This window comes from Pelophylax lessonae (assembly GCF_965119305.1).
Source record: "Pelophylax lessonae genome assembly, chromosome: 10".
NCBI classification, from domain to species: domain Eukaryota; kingdom Metazoa; phylum Chordata; class Amphibia; order Anura; family Ranidae; genus Pelophylax; species Pelophylax lessonae.
In genome coordinates, this window is record NC_138777.1 from 147,962 (window position 1) to 171,694 (window position 23,733).

The following is a 23,733-nucleotide window of genomic DNA, read 5'->3' on the forward strand; positions in this document are numbered from 1 at the left end:
GGTACTTTTTGTAGGTGGCATTGTATATCATGTACATTGCACGGTACTATATATAGGTGGCATTGTATATCATGTACATGGCATGGTACTATATGTAGGTGGCATTGTATATCATGTACATGGCATGGTACTATATATAGGTGGCATTGTATATCATGTACATGGCACGGGACTTTATGTAGGGGGCACGGTATATCATGTACATGGCACAGTACTTTATGTAGAGGGCACGGTATATCATGTACATGACATGGTACTATATGTAGGTGGCACAGTATATTATGTACATGGCACAGTGCTATATGTAGGTGGCACGGTATATCATGTACATGGCATGGTTCTTTAAGAAGGTGGCACAGTATATCATGTACATGGCAAGGTACTTTAGGTAGTGGGCACAGTATATCATGTACATGGCACGGTACTTTATGTAGGTGGCAAGGTATATCATGTACATGGTATTGTACTTTATGTAGGTGGCAAGGTATATCATGTACATGGCAGGGTAATTTTGTAGGTGGCAAGGTATATCATGTACATGGCCGGGTAATTTTGTAGGTGGCACGGTATATCATGTACATGGCACGGTATTTTATTCAGATGGCATGGTATATCACATACATGGCACAGTACTATATGTAGGTGGCACGGTATATCACATACATGGCACAGTACTATATGTAGGTGGCACGGTATATCACATACATGGCACAGTACTATATGTAGGTGGCACGGTATATCACGTACATGGCGCGGTACTTTTTGTAGGTGGCACGATATATATCACACCGTAGCATGATAGTCCATGAAGATAGCTTGGTACTTTATGAAGGTTTCATGCCCTATCATCATTATCATTATCTTGCAGTGTAAAGTATATTATATTGCTAACATGGTTCAATATATTATGCGGATTCTATAAGATGTAGTTTGGATGGCAGACCATGTAATATTAATATTATAAATGTTTGTACACCAATTGAGCCTTAGAGTTAGTATTCGGCATTTGCACGGATCCAGTATGTATTCCTTTGTTGCAGGGCTTCACAGAGGTGGAATGCTTTACATCCAGACTGCTTATCCAGGACACTTCAACTGGATCCAGAGAGAGGAACCCCTAATCCCGGATGGGAGATACAGAGACCCGCATGAAGAGAGAATTACCTGGAGATGGAGAGAATTGGTTATTCAACAAAGTTCCAGCTTGTGCTGCAGAAAAAGAGAGGCCCGGAGTAAAGGAGAGAAGAGACATGGACGGAGGGCCGGCATGACAGGGGTTAAAGGGGTTTGGGACAAGGAGGAGTTTTCAGCCCAGAAAATAGAAAATATAAGTGGTGCGACTTTTAATTCCTGTTTTGGCCAGGAAAGGGTGGAGCTACAGGGAGAGGAAAGCTGCATTGGAGAATATTTCCCACCCTCCCTCCCATTTTCTTGTATTTATTTATTTTTTCTGACTTTTGGTTGAGCGGTCCACCGCCCTTGTTTTTGTTTTAACAGAGGCTTTCTTCTTTGGGGTGGTTCTTTGTCATGGCAGCAAGTGGGGTACAAGGTCCTGGTAGGTTAGTATGGTGCAAACTTATACTTGGTAGGGACCTGTCTGAGGTACGGCTCCCAGATGGTGCAAACTTATACTTGGTAGGGACCCGTCTGAGGTACGGCTCCCAGATGGTGCAAACTTATACTTGGTAGGGACCTGTCTGAGGTACGGCTCCCAGATGGTGAAAACTTATACTTGGTAGGGACCCATCTGAGGTACGGCTCCCAGATGGTGCAAACTTATACTTGGTAGGGACCCGTCTGAGGTACGGCTCCCAGATGGTGCAAACCTATACTTGGTAGGGACCCATCTGAGGTACGGCTCCCAGTAGTTGGTATGTTGGTACCTGCGACTGGTTGTCTCCGAGCCGGTGCTGTGGCGGCTGGAGGCCTAATTAAGTCAGACGCAGGTACCTCCTTCTTTGATGCCTACCGGGACCTTGAGGCTCCAGTAAAAAACTGGGTTTAACGTGTTATTTACCTGTTATGTATACAGTTTGTTAATAAAAGGCTGCTATGGCCATTTAACTCCAACCTGTGGTTATGCGGTTATTTATAATGGAGGAGGAGAGTGATGGTCAGAGCAGAATGGAGACAAATCATCTTTAATCCCCTAGTCAAGGAAACCAATCCAGGGGGACACATGCTGGGTGGCGTATGTTGGGGTTCTCCCATTGAAGTGGGGTTCTTTAATTTAGAGGCACTTCACTCTTGCACTTCAGTGATTTCACAAAGCGAAAATCTACAGCAAGCTTCTTTACAAAACACCGGACTGCAGGTGACCATGTTTCTCTATTCAGCTCTCCTTCCTCTCTCATTCCTTCACACCTCTTGTTTACCCCACAATCTGCATAAATCACCCTCACTTCTGCCCTCTTCTTATTACTGCACTCATCACCTTCTCCTCATATAACTCACACTCTCATATTACCTCCCTTACCCTTCTGCTTCACCCTTCACCCTGTACCCTGTAACCTCTGTAGATATATCCCCAAACCCTGGGCCTCCTTTATTCAACTGTACCAGGGGCACCCATCACCCTGTACCCTGTAACCTCTGGAGATATATCCCCAAACCCTGGGCCTCCTTTATTCATCTGTACCCAAGGCACCCATCACCCTGTACCCTCTGACAGCAGCTGCAATCCACACAATTTAGTTTCCATTCCTCTTCTTCCCAAAACCAGAATCTCCGTCTCCTGTGCCCTCTGGAATGCCAGCTCTGTCTGCAACAAATTCACCTATATATTTACACACTCACATCATAGGTTGAACTGGATGGACTGGTGTCTTTTTTCAACCTCACTAACTATGTAACTATGTAACTATGTAACCTCTGTTCATGACTTCTTTGTCACTAACTCCTTTAACCACTTTAAGACCGGAAGGATTTGCCCCTTAAAGGACCAGGCCCTATTTTGCGATTCAGCGCTGCATTATTTTAACGGACAATTGCGCGGTCATGCAACGCTGTACCCAAAAAAAATTTACATCCTTTTTTTTCCATAAACAGAGCTTTCTTTTGGTGGTATTTAATCACCTGTGCAATTTTTATTTTTGCGATATAAACAAAAAAAGACAATGTTGAAAAAAAAAAAAAACAATATTTTTCACATTCTGCTATATACAGTAACATTCCCCCCCAAAAAAATTCAAAATCAAAATTTTTTAACATTTTAGGCCAATTTGTTTTCTTCTAAATATTTTTGGTAAAAAAAATTCCAATAAGATTATTTTGATTGGTTTGCACAAAAGTTATCGCGTCTACAAACTATAGGGAAAGATTTATGTCATTTTTATTGTTTTTTTTACTAGTAATGGCGGCGATCTGCGATTTTTTGCGGGAATGCGACATTGCGGCGGACAGATCGGACCCCTGACATTTTTGACACTTTTGGGGGTACCAGTGACATTACTACTGTAATCAGTGCTAAAAATATGCACTGTTACTGTAATAATGCCATTGGCCGGGAAGGGGGTTAACCCTGTGGGTGATCAAGGGGTTAAATGTGAGCCTAGGGGAGTGATTCTAACTGTGAGGGGGGGATTCTGAGTTGACCATAGAGACATGTGATCCTATATAGAAGGATCACAGGCGCTCTGTGATCATTCCAGGGAGAACGGTCAGCTGTGTTTACAACATCGGACCGTCCTTCTCTCTCGGCGGGGAATGATTACAGGTGTCAGGCAGCAATCGGAGCCGCCTGACAAATGCATTGGCTTCCCCACTGACGAGCGGGGGGGGGGGAGCGCGGCTCTGGCATGGTGCGCTCACCCCCTAGCCTCCTGAGAGCGGGCGATGTAGGCCTACGTCGCTTTGCCCAGGAGCGGCTGCCTGCCGCAGTAAATCTGCGGTAGGTGGTCGGTAACTGGTTAATCTGCTTGCTGTCACTGACCCCGGGCTTCATGAATGTGACACGCCTTCTCCTGCTTCCCTCTCCCATGGTGGCCTTCTCTGGACTTATTCTCTTAGACCTAGTGGATGCAAGGAAGGTGAAGTGGAAATCCTCCTATCTCCACAGGGCACTTTCAAGGGTATTTACTCTCCTCCCTCTCTGTCCCCCTCATCATTTGAAGCTCACTGTACACGTCTACTTTCTCCAATTTCCTTAAGAATTGCTGGGATCTACTGGCCCCCTGGACCAGTATCAACTTTCCTTGTTTACTTCTCTGCCTGGCTACCCTATTTTTTATCTCTTCTAAAATTCCCACAATGATTCTCTGCGACTTCAATATACCTGCTAATACTAACGCTCCTGCTACTTCTAAACTTCTTAGTCTAATCTCCTCCTTTGACCTAAAACAATGGATATACAATGGGTACTGTACATGTTTTACTCACTCTGATGGCAACACCCTTGACCCTGTATTCTCCTACCTATGCGCTCTTTACATCCTCTCCAACAATCCTTTTCCTCTCTCTGATCACCAATTTATTAGTTTCACTCTCTCACTGTCTTCCATCTCCTCTCCCTCCAACCGCCTTACAATTACCCATAGAAACCTTTGCCACATCAACTCTCCTCTTCTGTCTTCTGCTACTGACCACCTAAATGACAAAATTCCACCCCTGTCCTGCCCCAATCTAGCCACTTCTATTTACAATAGATCCCTGTCTTCTGCCCTTGACGAGCTCACCCCCCTCACTACACTCAGAATCAGTCCTCAAAACCCTACAAACCTGGCAAACAGATGACACCAGAAGTCTCTATCTGGAGCATCACCATAAAGCTAAGTCTCAGAAAGACTTCAACGAATATAAATCTGCCCTCCAAAAATACTATTCCTGCCTCCATACTGCCAAGCAGACCTATTTTTCACTCTCATTAACACCTTCTTATCCAACCCACGTCATCTCTTCTCTACCCTCAACTCTCTACTTCGCTCTCCACTGCCTCCACCCACTAACTCACTCACTGCCCAGGAGATCACCAATCACCTCAAAAATAGGATTGATTAATTCAATTTGTGAGGAAATCTCCACTCTACAAATATCCCCCCCACTTAACACCCAATGTCCTCAATCAACACTTCTCTTATTCAATCCTGCTACTACAGACGAGGTTGCTAAACTTTTTTCTAATGCTCACCTAGCTACCTGTCCCCTGGACCCTGTTTGGTCTCAAATACTGCGGTCAGCCTCTGACTCTACCCTACACATTCTATATCACCCCCATCCTGAAAAAGCCCTCATTGACCCCACCAATCCTAACAACCTACGCCTCATCTCCTTGCTCCTCTTTTCCTCCAAACTCCTTAAACACCTGGTCTACAACCAACTGAGTGATCACCTATTTAAAAATAACCTTCTTGGTCCCCTTCAGTCTGGATTTCATCCTCAACACTCCACAGAAACTTCCCTCCTAAAACTCACAAACCATCTGCTAATGGCTAAATCCAATGGGCACTATTCTTTACTCCTACTTCTGGACCTTTCGGCTGCCTTTGATACGGTGATCCTCATCGTTCTCCTCAAATATCTTTACTCCTTTGGTCACTGTGACTGTGCCTTTCCTTGGCTCTCATTTTACCTATTGCACCGCACCTTTAGTGTCACTTATAATTCTACTTCCTCCTCTCCTCTTCTTTTCTCTGTGTGAGTCCCCCAAGATTGTTCTCTTGGACCTCTCCTATTCTCCATCCACCCCTCCTCCCTGGGTCAGCTGATTGCCTCCCATGGCTTCCAAAACCAGCTCTATGGTGACAATATCCAAATATATCTCTCTACCCCTCAGCTTACCCCATCAGTCTCCGACCTCACCCATCACTAATTTACTAACAGACATTTCAGTCTGGATGTCACATCACTTCCTCAAACTCAACCTGTCCAAAACCGAGCTCATAATAATTCCTCCCCCACGTGCCCCTCTATCAACTTCCCTTTTAAAATCAATGGCACAATTATCAACCCATGCAAGAGTGCTAGGGGTAGTCCTGGACTCTGAAATCTCCTTTCAGGCCCCACATCCAATCACTGTCTGAAGTTTGCCGCCTCGACCTCCACACCATCTTCAAAATACGCCCTTTCCTAAGAACCACAAAGCTTCTAAATCACTCCCTGGTCATCTCTCGCCTCGACTACTGCAACTCCCTCCTCATTGACTTACCTTTGCAAAGGCTCCTCCCCCTTTCAGTCCATCATGAATGCTGCCATGAGGCTCATCCACCTTTCAAACTGCTCAGTGTCTGCTACTCCTCTGCCAATCCCTCTACTGGCCTCCACTCAGTGTCCTCCACCCCTCTCTGACAATCCCTCCACTGGCCTCCACTCAGTGTCCTCCACCCCTCTCTGCCAATCCCTCCACTGGCTTCCATTCAGTGTCCTCCACCCCTCTCTGACAATCCCTCCACTGGCCTCAATTCAGTGTCCTCCACCCCTCTCTGACAATCCCTCCACTGGCCTCCACTCAGTGTCCTTCCCCCCTCTCTGCCAATCCCTCCACTGGCCTCCATTCAGTGTCCTCCACCCCTCTCTGACAATCCCTCCACTGGCCTCCACTCAGTGTCCTCCACCCCTCTCTGCCAATCCCTCCACTGGCCTCCATTCAGTGTCCTCCACCCCTCTCTGCCAATCCCTCCACTGGCCTCCACTCAGTGTCCTCCACCCCTCTCTGACATTCCCTCCATTGGCCTCCATTCAGTGTCCTCCACCCCTCTCTGACAATCCCTCCATTGGCTTCCGCTCACCCAATAAACTAAATTCAAGATACTAACAACTTACAAAGTCATTCACAACTCGGCCCCTGGCTACATCACTAACCTAGGCTCAAAATACCAACTAAATTAGTTCTCTTCCATCCTCCCAAGACCTCCTGCTCTCTAGCTCCCTTGTTACCTCCTCCCATGCTTGCCTCCAGGACTTCTCCCGAGCCTATCCCATCCTTTGGAATTCCATACCCCAATCTGTCCAACTATCTCCAGCTCAAGTCACTTTTAGACAATCCCTGAAAACTTTTCTCTTCAGAGAAGCCTTTCCTGCCCCCACCTATCAACTGTACTTGTATTTTCTCTATCAGCCCATCCTACACAGTTATTACCTTTTGTATCACTTGACCCTCCCTCTTGGATTGTAAGCTCTAACGAGCAGGGCACTCTGATTTCTCTTGTATTGAAATGTTTCGTAACTGTACTGTCTGCCCTCATATGGTAAAGCGCTTCACAAACTGTTGGCGCTATATAAATCCTGTATAATAATCTTAACCCTAATAATAATAATCTAAAAATGTAGAGGAATGCAACATTAAACTAGGAAGACCCCCAGATAACAACACAGAGAGAGGAACCACAGCCCGGGAGAAACAATAATCTAGGGTGACCCCAGATAACGACAGAGAGAGGAACCATAACCCAGGGAGAAACACTAATCTAGGATGACCCCAGATAACAACACAGAGAGAGGAACCACAGCCCGGGAGAAACACTAATCTAGGATGACCCCAGATAATGACACAGAGAGAGGAACCATAACCCAGGGAGAAACAATAATCTAGGGTGACCCCAGATAACGACAGAGAGAGGAACCATAACACAGGGAGAAACACTAATCTAGGGTGACCCCAGATAACAACACAGAGAGAGGAACCACAGCCCGGGAGAAACACTAATCTAGGGTGACCCCAGATAACGACAGAGAGAGGAACCATAACCCAGGGAGAAAAACTAATCTAGGATGACCCCAGATAATGACAGAGAGAGGAACCATAACCCAGGGAGAAACACTAATCTAGGGTGACCCCAGATAATGACAGAGAGAGGAACCATAACCCAGGGAGAAACACTAATCTAGGGTGACCCCAGATAACGACAGAGAGAGAGGAACCATAACCTAGGGAGAAACAATAATCTAGGGTGACCCCAGATAACGACAGAGAGAGGAACCATAACCCAGGGAGAAACACTAATCTAGGATGACCCCAGATAATGACACAGAGAGAGGAACCATAACCCAGGGAGAAACAATAATCTAGGGTGACCCCAGATAACGACAGAGAGAGGAACCATAACACAGGGAGAAACACTAATCTAGGGTGACCCCAGATAACAACACAGAGAGAGGAACCACAGCCCGGGAGAAACACTAATCTAGGGTGACCCCAGATAACGACAGAGAGAGGAACCATAACCCAGGGAGAAAAACTAATCTAGGATGACCCCAGATAATGACAGAGAGAGGAACCATAACCCAGGGAGAAACACTAATCTAGGGTGACCCCAGATAATGACAGAGAGAGGAACCATAACCCAGGGAGAAACACTAATCTAGGGTGACCCCAGATAACGACAGAGAGAGAGGAACCATAACCTAGGGAGAAACAATAATCTAGGGTGACCCCAGATAACGACAGAGAGAGGAACCATAACCCAGGGAGAAACACTAATCTAGGATGACCCCAGATAATGACAGAGAGAGGAACCATAACCCAGGGAGAAACACTAATCTAGGGTGACCCCAGATAATGACAGAGAGAGGAACCATAACCCAGGGAGAAACACTAATCTAGGGTGACCCCAGATAACGACAGAGAGAGAGGAACCATAACCTAGGGAGAAACACTAATCTAGGATGACCCCAGATAATGACAGAGAGAGGAACCATAACCCAGGGAGAAACACTAATCTAGGATGACCCCAGATAATGACACAGAGAGAGGGACCATAACCCAGGGAGAAACACTAATCTAGGATGACCCCAGATAACGACAGAGAGAGGAACCATAACCCAGGGAGAAACACTAATCTAGGGTGACCCCAGATAACGACAGAGAGAGGAACCATAACCCAGGGAGAAACACTAACCTAGGAGGAACCCAGATAAAGACACAGAGAGAGGAACCATAACCCAGGGAGAAACACTAATCTAGGAGGAACCCAGATAATGACAGAGAGAGAGGAACCATAACACAGGGAGAAACACTGAACTAAGTGGATCCCAGATAACGATGCAGAAAGTAGAACCCTAACCCAGAGAGCAACACTAAAATAGGAGGCCCCTAGATAATGACACAGATAGAGAAACCATAACCCAAGGAGAAACACTAAACTAGAAGTACCCCAGATAACAACACAGAGAGATAAGAATCATAACCCAGGGAGAAACACTAAGCTTGGAGTATCACAGATAATGACAAAGAGGGAGGAATCCTAAAGCTGGATACACGCTATACAATTTTTTTAGACTTTTTCCTTTAGACTTACCGAAACCATATAATATGGGGTCAGACCTAAACACTTTCAATTTGTATGCATTCAGGCAGGCCTTGCACTACATAGTTGAAGGTAAATCTAAAGGAACTCTACCAACAAAAGATGTATAGTGTGTATCCAGTTTAACCTCAGGAGGAATCTAGAGAGTGCTACCGAAAGAGGAGTACTAATCCAGAGTAGCTCCAGAGAGGGTCACACAGAGAGAGCTATTGAGAGCATAATCCTAATCCAGGGTAGTTTTACAGAGTGACACAGTGAGAAGCCTTAACCTGTACCAGAGAGCAGCATTGAGAGAGAAATCCTAAGAAATAGAACACCAGAAGGTGACACAAAGAGTGGATCCCTAACCCCAGGACCTCAACTGGATGATTCAGAGAAAGGATCCTTAACCCTGGGAGCTCCAGAGGTAATTCAATGAAAGAACCCTTAACCCAGGGAACTTTAAAGTGCAAGAAGAACCCCAAATCAAGAGAGTGGCATAAAAAGATGAAACCTTAATCCAAGGGAAGCTCCAGAGAGTGACAAGGGAAGAAAACTCTAAAGTCTTGCTCTGGGTATGTACAGTCAGGTCCATAAATATTGGGACATCAACACAATTCTAATCTTTTTGGCTCTATACACCACCACAATGGATTTGAAATGAAACAAACAAGATGTGCTTTACCTGTAGACTTCCAGATTTAATTTGAGGGTATTTACATCCAAATCAGGTGAACGGTGTAGGAATTACAACAGTTTGTATATGTACCTCCCACTTTTTAAGGGACCAAAAGTAATGGGACAGATTAACAATCATAAATCAAACTTTCTTTTTTTAATACTTGGTTGAAAATCCTTTGCAGTCAATTACAGCCTGAAGTGTGGAACGCATAGACATCACCAGACGCTGGGTTTCATCCCTGGTGATGCTCTGCCAGGCCTCTACTGCAACTGTCTTCAGTTCCTGCTTGTTCTTGGGGCATTTTCCCTTCAGTTTTGTCTTCAGCAAGTGAAATGCATGCTCAATCGGATTCAGGTCAGGTTATTGACTTGGCCATGGCATAACATTCCACTTCTTTCCCTTAAAAAACTCTTTGGTTGCTTTCGCAGTATGCTTCGGGTCATTGTCCATCTGCACTGTGAAGCGCCGTCCAATGAGTTCTGAAGCATTTGGCTGAATATGAGAAGATAATATTCCCAAAACACTTCAGAATTCATCCTGCTGCTTTTGTCAGCAGTCATACATGCCCACGCCATGACATTACCACCACCATGCTTCACTGATGAGGTGGTATGCTTTGGATGATGAGCAGCTCCTTTCCTTCTCCATACTCTTCTCTTCCCATCACTCTGCTACAAGTTGATCTTGGTCTCATCTGTCCATAGGATGTTCCAGAACTGTGAAGGCTTTTTTAGATGTTGTTTGGCAAACTCTAATCTGGCCTTCCTGTTTTTGAGGCTCACCAATGGTTTACATCTTGTGGTGAACCCTCTGTATTCACTCTGGTGAAGTCTTCTCTTGATTGTTGACTTTGACACACATACACCTACCTCCTGGAGAGTGTTCCTGACCTGACACACATACACCTTCCTCCTGGAGAGGGTTCTTGATCTGGCCAACTGTTGTGAAGGGTGTTTTCTTCGCCAGGGAAAGAATTCTTCGGTCATCCACCACAGTTGTTTTCCGTGGTCTTCCGGGTCTTTTGGAGTTGCTGAGCTCACCGGTGCATTCTTTCTTTTTAAGGATGTTCCAAAGAGTTGATTTGGCCACACCTAATGTTTTTGCTATCTCTCTGATGGGTTTGTTTTGTTTTTCAGCCTAATGATTGATTGCTTCCTTCACTGATAGTGACAGCTCTTTGGATCTCATATTGAGAGTTGACAGCAACAGATTCCAAATGCAAATAGCACACTTGAAATGAACTCTGGACCTTTCATCTGCTCATAGTAAATGGGATAATGAGGGAATAACACACACCTGGCCATGGAACAGCTGAGCAGCCAGTTGTCCCATTACTTTTGGTCCCTTAAAAAGTGGGAGGCACATATACAAACTGTTGTAATTCCTACACCGTTCACCTGATTTGGATGTAAATACCCTCAAATTAAAGCTGAAAGTCTGCAGTTAAAGCACATCTTGTTTGTTTCATTTCAAATCCATTGTGGTGGTGTATAGATCAAAAAGATTAGAATTGTGTCCATGTCCCAATATTTATGGACCTGACTGGGGTACTTAAAATTAACTGACATTCTGCCAGGGGTCCTCACAAAGCTAAAGGATGTAGTAAAGAGGTTTGTGATCTTCAGATTGTCTGAAGTGATGTACAAATCTGATATGCATTTTGCCCAATCATAAACAAGTCACATTGAGGAGATGTTCATGACCTAAAGATGTCCAATGGATGAGTTCAAGTTTATTTTCTGTTTCCTTTTTACAGATTGCATGTGTATCTGAACATCATTTGGCACCAATGGGGGTCATTTTATTGTGAGGGTTCTTCAGATTTTCATTAAGTAAGATTTCTGCTGTAATCAGAAGACGCAAGATATAAAAAGGCAGGTAGTGGTAGAATGTGAGATCCTAACCCTAAGCTGTGGGCCATATTCAGCAGCTAGTGAGATTTATTAACCTAGAACCATCGTTAGAATTTTGTCTGCCTAGAACAAATAAATGTGAGATTACACTTTAAGCAGGTCATTGGTATTACAAATGTTAATCGCCATCCAATCCACTAACTGCATTGGTCATTCTTGTCTGTTCACTTGACTGTATGATCCATATACTCCATCTGATCTCCTGACAGTGTGGACAGTGGCCTCTGGCTGATCCCCTGACAGTGTGGACAGTGGCCTCTGGCTGATCCCCTGACAGTGTGGACAGTGGCCTCTGGCTGATCTCCTGACAGTGTGGACAGTGGACTCTGGCTGATCTCCTGACAGTGTGGACAGTGGCCCATGGCTGATCCCCTGACAGTGTGGACAGCGGCCTCTGGCTGATCCCCTAACAGTGTGGACAGTGGCCCATGGCTGATCTCCTGACAGTGTGGACAGTGGCCTCTGGCTGATCCACTGACAGTGTGGACAGTGGCCTCTGGCTGATCCCCTGACAGTGTGGACAGTGGCCTCTGGCTGATCCCCTGACAGTGTGGACAGTGGCCTCTGGCTGATCTCCTGACAGTGTGGACAGTGGCCTCTGGCTGATCTCCTGACAGTGTGGACAGTGGCATCTGGCTGATCCCCTGACAGTGTGGACAGTGGCCTCTGGCTGATCCCCTGACAGTGTGGACAGTGGCCTCTGGCTGATCCCCTGACAGTGTGGACAGTGGCCTCTGGCTGATCTCCTGACAGTGTGGACAGTGGACTCTGGCTGATCTCCTGACAGTGTGGACAGTGGCCCATGGCTGATCCTCTGACAGTGTGGACAGCGGCCTCTGGCTGATCCCCTAACAGTGTGGACAGTGGCCCATGGCTGATCTCCTGACAGTGTGGACAGTGGCCTCTGGCTGATCCACTGACAGTGTGGACAGTGGCCTCTGGCTGATCCCCTGACAGTGTGGACAGTGGCCTCTGGCTGATCCCCTGACAGTGTGGACAGTGGCCTCTGGCTGATCTCCTGACAGTGTGGACAGTGGCCTCTGGCTGATCTCCTGACAGTGTGGACAGTGGCATCTGGCTGATCCCCTGACAGTGTGGACAGTGGCCTCTGGCTTATCCCCTGACAGTGTGGACAGTGGCATCTGGCTGATCCCCTGACAGTGTGGACAGTGGCCCATGGCTGATCCCCTGACAGTGTGGACTGTGGCATCTGGCTGATCCCCTGACAGTGTGGACAGTGGCCTCTGGCTGATCCCCTGACAATGTGGACAGTGGCCTCTGGCTGATCTCCTGACAGTGTGGACAGTGGCATCTGGCTGATCCCCTGACAGTGTGGACAGTGGCCCATGGCTGATCCCCTGACAGTGTGGACAGTGGCCTCTGGCTGATCCCCTGACAGTGTGGACAGTGGCCTCTGGCTGATCCCCTGACAATGTGGACAGTGGCCTCTGGCTGATCCCCTGACAATGTGGACAGTGGCATCTGGCTGATCCCCTGACAGTGTGGACAGTGGCCCATGGCTGATCCCCTGACAGTGTGGACAGTGGCCTCTGGCTGATCCCCTGACAATGTGGACAGTGGCCCATGGCTGATCCCCTGACAGTGTGGACAGTGGCCTCTGGCTGATCCCCTGACAGTGTGGACAGTGGCCCATGGCTGATCTCCTGACAGTGTGGACAGTGGCCTCTGGCTGATCCCCTGACAGTGTGGACAGTGGCATCTGGCTGATCCCCTGACAGTGTGGACAGTGGCCCCTGGCTGATCCCCTGACAGTGTGGACTGTGGCATCTGGCTGATCCACTGACAGTGTGGACAGTGGCCCCTGGCTGATCCCCTGACAGTGTGGACTGTGGCATCTGGCTGATCCCCTGACAGTGTGGAAAGTGTTCTGTGGCTGATCCCCTGACAGTGTGGACTGTGGCATCTGGCTGATCCCCTGACAGTGTGGACAGTGGCCTCTGGCTGATCTCCTGACAGTGTGGACAGTGTTCTGTGGCTGATCCCCTGACAGTGTGGACTGTGGCATCTGGCTGATCTCCTGACAGTGTGGACAGTGTTCTGTGGCTGATCCCCTGACAGTGTGGACAGTGGCCTCTGGCTGATCTCCTGACAGTGTGGACAGTGGCCTCTGGCTGATCTCCTGACAGTGTGGACAGTGGCCTCTGGCTGATCCCCTGACAGTGTGGACAGTGGCCTCTGGCTGATCCCCTGACAGTGTGGACAGTGGCCTCTGGCTGATCTCCTGACAGTGTGGACAGTGGACTCTGGCTGATCTCCTGACAGTGTGGACAGTGGCCCATGGCTGATCCCCTGACAGTGTGGACAGCGGCCTCTGGCTGATCCCCTAACAGTGTGGACAGTGGCCCATGGCTGATCTCCTGACAGTGTGGACAGTGGCCTCTGGCTGATCCACTGACAGTGTGGACAGTGGCCTCTGGCTGATCCCCTGACAGTGTGGACAGTGGCCTCTGGCTGATCCCCTGACAGTGTGGACAGTGGCCTCTGGCTGATCTCCTGACAGTGTGGACAGTGGCCTCTGGCTGATCTCCTGACAGTGTGGACAGTGGCATCTGGCTGATCCCCTGACAGTGTGGACAGTGGCCTCTGGCTGATCCCCTGACAGTGTGGACAGTGGCCTCTGGCTGATCCCCTGACAGTGTGGACAGTGGCCTCTGGCTGATCCCCTGACAGTGTGGACAGTGGCCTCTGGCTGATCTCCTGACAGTGTGGACAGTGGACTCTGGCTGATCTCCTGACAGTGTGGACAGTGGCCCATGGCTGATCCTCTGACAGTGTGGACAGCGGCCTCTGGCTGATCCCCTAACAGTGTGGACAGTGGCCCATGGCTGATCTCCTGACAGTGTGGACAGTGGCCTCTGGCTGATCCACTGACAGTGTGGACAGTGGCCTCTGGCTGATCCCCTGACAGTGTGGACAGTGGCCTCTGGCTGATCCCCTGACAGTGTGGACAGTGGCCTCTGGCTGATCTCCTGACAGTGTGGACAGTGGCCTCTGGCTGATCTCCTGACAGTGTGGACAGTGGCATCTGGCTGATCCCCTGACAGTGTGGACAGTGGCCTCTGGCTTATCCCCTGACAGTGTGGACAGTGGCATCTGGCTGATCCCCTGACAGTGTGGACAGTGGCCCATGGCTGATCCCCTGACAGTGTGGACTGTGGCATCTGGCTGATCCCCTGACAGTGTGGACAGTGGCCTCTGGCTGATCCCCTGACAATGTGGACAGTGGCCTCTGGCTGATCTCCTGACAGTGTGGACAGTGGCATCTGGCTGATCCCCTGACAGTGTGGACAGTGGCCCATGGCTGATCCCCTGACAGTGTGGACAGTGGCCTCTGGCTGATCCCCTGACAGTGTGGACAGTGGCCTCTGGCTGATCCCCTGACAATGTGGACAGTGGCCTCTGGCTGATCCCCTGACAATGTGGACAGTGGCATCTGGCTGATCCCCTGACAGTGTGGACAGTGGCCCATGGCTGATCCCCTGACAGTGTGGACAGTGGCCTCTGGCTAATCCCCTGACAATGTGGACAGTGGCCCATGGCTGATCCCCTGACAGTGTGGACAGTGGCCTCTGGCTGATCCCCTGACAGTGTGGACAGTGGCCCATGGCTGATCTCCTGACAGTGTGGACAGTGGCCTCTGGCTGATCCCCTGACAGTGTGGACAGTGGCATCTGGCTGATCCCCTGACAGTGTGGACAGTGGCCTCTGGCTGATCCCCTGACAATGTGGACAGTGGCCTCTGGCTGATCTCCTGACAGTGTGGACAGTGGCCACTGGCTGACCCCCTGACAGTGTGGACAGTGGCCTCTGGCTGATCCCCTGACAGTGTGGACAGTGTCCTCTGGCTGATCTCCTGACAGTGTGGACAGTAGCCTCTGGCTGATCCCCTGACAGTGTGGACAGTGGCCTCTGGCTGATCCCCTGACAGTGTGGACAGTGGCCTCTGGCTGATCTCCTGACAGTGTGGACAGTGGCCTCTGGCTGATCCCCTGACAGTGTGGACAGTGGCCTCTGGCTGATCTCCTGACAGTGTGGACAGTGGCCTCTGGCTGATCTCCTGACAGTGTGGACAGTGTTCTGTGGCTGATCCCCTGACAGTGTGGACCGTGTTCTGTGGCTGATCCCCTGACAGTGTGGACTGTGGCATCTGGCTGATCCCCTGACAGTGTGGACTGTGGCATCTGGCTGATCCCCTGACAGTGTGGACAGTGGCCTCTGGCTGATCTCCTGACAGTGTGGACAGTGGCCTCTGGCTGATCCCCTGACAGTGTGGACAGTGGCCTCTGGCTGATCCCCTGACAGTGTGGACAGTGTCCTCTGGCTGATCTCCTGACAGTGTGGACAGTGGCCTCTGGCTGATCCACTGACAGTGCGGAGAGTAGCCTCTGGCTGATCCCCTGACAGTGTGGACAGTGGCCTCTGGCTGATCCCCTGACAGTGTGGACAGTGGCCTCTGGCTGATCTCCTGACAGTGTGGACAGTGTCCTCTGGCTGATCTCCTGACAGTGTGGACAGTGTTCTGTGGCTGATCCTCTGACACTGTGGACCGTGTTCTGTGGCTGATCCCCTGACAGTGTGGACTGTGGCATCTGGCTGATCCCCTGACAGTGTGGACTGTGGCATTTGGCTGATCCCCTGACAGTGTGGACAGTGGCATCTGGCTGATCCCCTGACAGTGTGGACAGTGTTCTGTGGCTGATCCCCTGACAGTGTGGACAGTGGCATCTGGCTGATACCCTGACAGTGTGGGCAGTGTTCTGTGACTGATCCCCTGACAGTGTGGACAGTGGCATCTGGCTGATCCCCTGACAGTGTGGACAGTGTTCTGTGGCTGATCCCCTGACAGTGTGGACTGTGGCCTCTGGCTGATCCCCTGACAGTGTGGACAGTGTTCTGTGGCTGATCCCCTGACAGTGTGGACCGTGTTCTGTGGCTGATCCCCTGACAGTGTGGACTGTGGCATCTGGCTGATCCCCTGACAGTGTGGACTGTGGCATCTGGCTGATCCCCTGACAGTGTGGACAGTGGCCTCTGGCTGATCTCCTGACAGTGTGGACAGTGGCCTCTGGCTGATCTCCTGGCAGTGTGGACAGTGTTCTGTGGCTGATCCTCTGACAGTGTGGACCGTGTTCTGTGGCTGATCCCCTGACAGTGTGGACTGTGGCATCTGGCTGATCCCCTGACAGTGTGGACTGTGGCATTTGGCTGATCCCCTGACAGTGTGGACAGTGGCATCTGGCTGATCCCCTGACAGTGTGGACAGTGTTCTGTGGCTGATCCCCTGACAGTGTGGACAGTGGCATCTGGCTGATACCCTGACAGTGTGGACAGTGTTCTGTGGCTGATCCCCTGACAGTGTGGACAGTGGCATCTGGCTGATCCCCTGACAGTGTGGACAGTGTTCTGTGGCTGATCCCCTGACAGTGTGGACTGTGGCCTCTGGCTGATCCCCTGACAGTGTGGACCGTGTTCTGTGGCTGATCCCCTGACAGTGTGGACAGTGGCATCTGGCTGATACCCTGACAGTGTGGACAGTGTTCTGTGGCTGATCCCCTGACAGTGTGGACAGTGGCATCTGGCTGATCCCCTGACAGTGTGGACAGTGGCATCTGGCTGATCCCCTGACAGTGTGGACAGTGGCATCTGGCTGATCCCCTGACAGTGTGGACAGTGGCATCTGGCTGATCCCCTGACAGTGTGGACAGTGGCATCTGGCTGATCCCCTGACAGTGTGGACAGTGGCCTCTGGCTGATCCCCTGACAGTGTGGACAGTGGCATCTGGCTGATCTCCTGACAGTGTGGACAGTAGCCTCTGGCTGATCTCCTGACAGTGTGGACCGTGTTCTGTGGCTGATCCCCTGACAGTGTGGACTGTGGCATCTGGCTGATCCCCTGACAGTGTGGACTGTGGCATTTGGCTGATCCCCTGACAGTGTGGACAGTGGCATCTGGCTGATCCCCATACAGTGTGGACAGTGTTCTGTGGCTGATCCCCTGACAGTGTGGACAGTGGCATCTGGCTGATACCCTGACAGTGTGGACAGTGTTCTGTGGCTGATCCCCTGACAGTGTGGACAGTGGCATCTGGCTGATCCCCTGACAGTATGGACAGTGTTCTGTGGCTGATCCCCTGACAGTGTGGACTGTGGCCTCTGGCTGATCCCCTGACAGTGTGGACCGTGTTCTGTGGCTGATCCCCTGACAGTGTGGACAGTGGCATCTGGCTGATACCCTGACAGTGTGGACAGTGTTCTGTGGCTGATCCCCTGACAGTGTGGACAGTGGCATCTGGCTGATCCCCTGACAGTGTGGACAGTGGCCTCTGGCTGATCCCCTGACAGTGTGGACAGTGGCATCTGGCTGATCTCCTGACAGTGTGGACAGTGGCCTCTGGCTGATCCCCTGACAGTGTGGACAGTGGCCTCTGGCTGATCTCCTGACAGTGTGGACAGTGGCCTCTGGCTGATCCCCTGACAGTGTGGACAGTGGCCTCTGGCTGATCCCCTGAGAGTGTGGACAGTGGCCTCTGGCTGATCTCCTGACAGTGTGGACAGTGGCCTCTGGCTGATCCACTGACAGTGCGGAGAGTAGCCTCTGGCTGATCCCCTGACAGTGTGGACAGTGGCCTTTGGCTGATCTCCTGACAGTGTGGACAGTGTTCTGTGGCTGATCCCCTGACAGTGTGGACCGTGTTCTGTGGCTGATCCCCTGACAGTGTGGACCGTGTTCTGTGGCTGATCTCCTGACAGTGTGGACAGTGGCATCTGGCTGATCCCCTGACAGTGTGGACTGTGGCATCTGGCTGATCCCCTGACAGTGTGGACAGTGTTCTGTGGCTGATCCCCTGACAGTGTGGACTGTGGCATCTGGCTGATCCCCTGACAGTGTGGACCGTGTTCTGTGGCTGATCCCCTGACAGTGTGGACATTGGCATCTGGCTGATACCCTGACAGTGTGGACAGTGGCATCTGGCTGATCCCCTGACAGTGTGGACAGTGGCCTCTGGCTGATCCCCTGACAGTGTGGACAGTGGCCTCTGGCTGATCTCCTGACAGTGTGGACAGTTTTCTGTGGCTGATCCCCTGACAGTGTTGACCGTGTTCTGTGGCTGATCCCCTGACAGTGTGGACCGTGTTCTGTGGCTGATCCCCTGACAGTGTGGACCGTGTTCTGTGGCTGATCCCCTGACAGTGTGGACTGTGGCATCTGGCTGATCTCCTGACAGTGTGGACAGTGTTCTGTGGCTGATCCCCTGACAGTGTGGACCGTGTTCTGTGGCTGATCCCCTGACAGTGTGGACCGTATTTTGTGGCTGATCCCCTGACAGTGTGGACCGTGTTCTGTGGCTGATCCCCTGACAGTGTGGACCATGTTCTGTGGCTGATCCCCTGACAGTGTGGACTGTGTTCTGTGGCTGATCTCCTGAAAGTGTGGACAGTGGCATCTGGCTGATCTCCTGACAGTGTGGACAGTGTTCTGTGGCTGATCCCCTGACAGTGTGGACCGTGTTCTGTGGCTGATCCCCTGACAGTGTGGACCGTGTTCTGTGGCTGATCCCCTGACAGTGTGGACCGTGTTCTGTGGCTGATCTCCTGACAGTGTGGACAGTGTTCTGTGGCTGATCCCCTGACAGTGTGGACCGTGTTCTGTGGCTGATCCCCTGACAGTGTGGACCGTGTTCTGTGGCTGATCCCCTGACAGTGTGGACCGTGTTCTGTGGCTGATCCCCTGACAGTGTGGACCGTGTTCTGTGGCTGATCTCCTGACAGTGTGGACAGTGGCATCTGGCTGATCCCCTGACAGTGTGGACTGTGGCATCTGGCTGATCCCCTGACAGTGTGGACAGTGTTCTGTGGCTGATCCCCTGACAGTGTGGACTGTGGCATCTGGCTGATCCCCTGACAGTGTGGACCGTGTTATGTGGCTGGTCCCCTGACAGTGTGGACATTGGCATCTGGCTGATAACCTGACAGTGTGGACAGTGGCATCTGGCTGATCCCCTGACAGTGTGGACAGTGGCCTCTGGCTGATCTCCTGACAGTGTGGACAGTGTTCTGTGGCTGATCCCCTGACAGTGTTGACCGTGTTCTGTGGCTGATCCCCTGACAGTGTGGACCGTGTTCTGTGGCTGATCCCCTGACAGTGTGGACCGTGTTCTGTGGCTGATCCCCTGACAGTGTGGACTGTGGCATCTGGCTGATCTCCTGACAGTGTGGACAGTGTTCTGTGGCTTATCCCCTGACAGTGTGGACCGTGTTCTGTGGCTGATCCCCTGACAGTGTGGACCGTGTTCTGTGGCTGATCCCCTGACAGTGTGGACCATGTTCTGTGGCTGATCCCCTGACAGTGTGGACTGTGTTCTGTGGCTGATCTCCTGACAGTGTGGACAGTGGCATCTGGCTGATCTCCTGACAGTGTGGACAGTGTTCTGTGGCTGATCCCCTGACAGTGTGGACCGTGTTCTGTGGCTGATCCCCTGACAGTGTGGACCGTGTTCTGTGGCTGATCCCCTGACAGTGTGGACCGTGTTCTGTGGCTGATCTCCTGACAGTGTGGACAGTGTTCTGTGGCTGATCCCCTGACAGTGTGGACCGTGTTCTGTGGCTGATCCCCTGACAGTGTGGACCGTGTTCTGTGGCTGATCCCCTGACAGTGTGGACCGTGTTCTGTGGCTGATCCCCTGACAGTGTGGACCGTGTTCTGTGGCTGATCTCCTGACAGTGTGGACAGTGGCATCTGGCTGATCCCCTGACAGTGTGGACAGTGTTCTGTGGCTGATCCCCTGATAGTGTGGACTGTGGCATCTGGCTGATCCCCTGACAGTCTGGACCGTGTTCTGTGGCTGATCCCCTGACAGTGTGGACATTGGCATCTGGCTGATACCCTGACAGTGTGGACAGTGGCATCTGGCTGATCCCCTGACAGTGTGGACAGTGGCATCTGGCTGATCCCCTGACAGTGTGGACAGTGGCATCTGGCTGATCCCCTGACAGTGTGGACAGTGGCATCTGGCTGATCCCCTGACAGTGTGGACAGTGGCCTCTGGCTGATCCCCTGACAGTGTGGACAGTGGCATCTGGCTGATCTCCTGACAGTGTGGACAGTGGCCTCTGGCTGATCCCCTGACAGTGTGGACAGTGGCCTCTGGCTGATCTCCTGACAGTGTGGACAGTGGCCTCTGGCTGATCCCCTGACAGTGTGGACAGTGGCCTCTGGCTGATCCCCTGAGAGTGTGGACAGTGGCCTCTGGCTGATCTCCTGACAGTGTGGACAGTGGCCTCTGGCTGATCCACTGACAGTGCGGAGAGTAGCCTCTGGCTGATCCCCTGACAGTGTGGACAGTGGCCTTTGGCTGATCTCCTGACAGTGTGGACAGTGTTCTGTGGCTGATCCCCTGACAGTGTGGACCGTGTTCTGTGGCTGATCCCCTGACAGTGTGGACCGTGTTCTGTGGCTGATCTCCTGACAGTGTGGACAGTGGCATCTGGCTGATCCCCTGACAGTGTGGACTGTGGCATCTGGCTGATCCCCTGACAGTGTGGACAGTGTTCTGTGGCTGATCCCCTGACAGTGTGGACTGTGGCATCTGGCTGATACCCTGACAGTGTGGACCGTGTTCTGTGGCTGATCCCCTGACAGTGTGGACATTGGCATCTGGCTGATACCCTGACAGTGTGGACAGTGGCATCTGGCTGATCCCCTGACAGTGTGGACAGTGGCCTCTGGCTGATCCCCTGACAGTGTGGACAGTGGCCTCTGGCTGATCTCCTGACAGTGTGGACAGTGTTCTGTGGCTGATCCCCTGACAGTGTTGACCGTGTTCTGTGGCTGATCCCCTGACAGTGTGGACCGTGTTCTGTGGCTGATCCCCTGACAGTGTGGACCGTGTTCTGTGGCTGATCCCCTGACAGTGTGGACTGTGGCATCTGGCTGATCTCCTGACAGTGTGGACAGTGTTCTGTGGCTGATCCCCTGACAGTGTGGACCGTGTTCTGTGGCTGATCCCCTGACAGTGTGGACCGTGTTCTGTGGCTGATCCCCTGACAGTGTGGACCATGTTTTGTGGCTGATCCCCTGACAGTGTGGACTGTGTTCTGTGGCTGATCCCCTGACAGTGTGGACCGTGTTCTGTGGCTGATCCCCTGACAGTGTGGACCGTGTTCTGTGGCTGATCCCCTGACAGTGTGGACCGTGTTCTGTGGCTGATCCCCTGACAGTGTGGACCGTGTTCTGTGGCTGATCTCCTGACAGTGTGGACAGTGGCATCTGGCTGATCCCCTGACAGTGTGGACTGTGGCATCTGGCTGATCCCCTGACAGTGTGGACAGTGGCCTCTGGCTGATCCCCTGACAGTGTGGACCGTGTTCTGTGGCTGATCCCCTGACAGTGTGGACCATGTTCTGTGGCTGATCCCCTGACAGTGTGGACTGTGTTCTGTGGCTGATCTCCTGACAGTGTGGACAGTGGCATCTCGCTGATCTCCTGACAGTGTGGACAGTGTTCTGTGGCTGATCCCCTGACAGTGTGGACCGTGTTCTGTGGCTGATCCCCTGACAGTGTGGACCGTGTTCTGTGGCTGATCCCCTGACAGTGTGGACCGTGTTCTGTGGCTGATCTCCTGACAGTGTGGACAGTGTTCTGTGGCTGATCCCCTGACAGTGTGGACCGTGTTCTGTGGCTGATCCCCTGACAGTGTGGACCGTGTTCTGTGGCTGATCCCCTGACAGTGTGGACCGTGTTCTGTGGCTGATCCCCTGACAGTGTGGACCGTGTTCTGTGGCTGATCTCCTGACAGTGTGGACAGTGGCATCTGGCTGATCCCCTGACAGTGTGGACAGTGTTCTGTGGCTGATCCCCTGATAGTGTGGACTGTGGCATCTGGCTGATCCCCTGACAGTCTGGACCGTGTTCTGTGGCTGATCCCCTGACAGTGTGGACATTGGCATCTGGCTGATACCCTGACAGTGTGGACAGTGGCATCTGGCTGATCCCCTGACAGTGTGGACAGTGGCATCTGGCTGATCCCCTGACAGTGTGGACAGTGGCATCTGGCTGATCCCCTGACAGTGTGGACAGTGGCATCTGGCTGATCCCCTGACAGTGTGGACAGTGGCCTCTGGCTGATCCCCTGACAGTGTGGACAGTGGCATCTGGCTGATCTCCTGACAGTGTGGACAGTGGCCTCTGGCTGATCCCCTGACAGTGTGGACAGTGGCCTCTGGCTGATCTCCTGACAGTGTGGACAGTGGCCTCTGGCTGATCCCCTGACAGTGTGGACAGTGGCCTCTGGCTGATCCCCTGAGAGTGTGGACAGTGGCCTCTGGCTGATCTCCTGACAGTGTGGACAGTGGCCTCTGGCTGATCCACTGACAGTGCGGAGAGTAGCCTCTGGCTGATCCCCTGACAGTGTGGACAGTGGCCTTTGGCTGATCTCCTGACAGTGTGGAAAGTGTTCTGTGGCTGATCCCCTGACAGTGTGGACCGTGTTCTGTGGCTGATCCCCTGACAGTGTGGACCGTGTTCTGTGGCTGATCTCCTGACAGTGTGGACAGTGGCATCTGGCTGAACCCCTGACAGTGTGGACTGTGGCATCTGGCTGATCCCCTGACAGTGTGGACAGTGTTCTGTGGCTGATCCCCTGACAGTGTGGACTGTGGCATCTGGCTGATCCCCTGACAGTGTGGACCGTGTTCTGTGGCTGATCCCCTGACAGTGTGGACATTGGCATCTGGCTGATACCCTGACAGTGTGGACAGTGGCATCTGGCTGATCCCCTGACAGTGTGGACAGTGGCCTCTGGCTGATCCCCTGACAGTGTGGACAGTGGCCTCTGGCTGATCTCCTGACAGTGTGGACAGTGTTCTGTGGCTGATCCCCTGACAGTGTTGACCGTGTTCT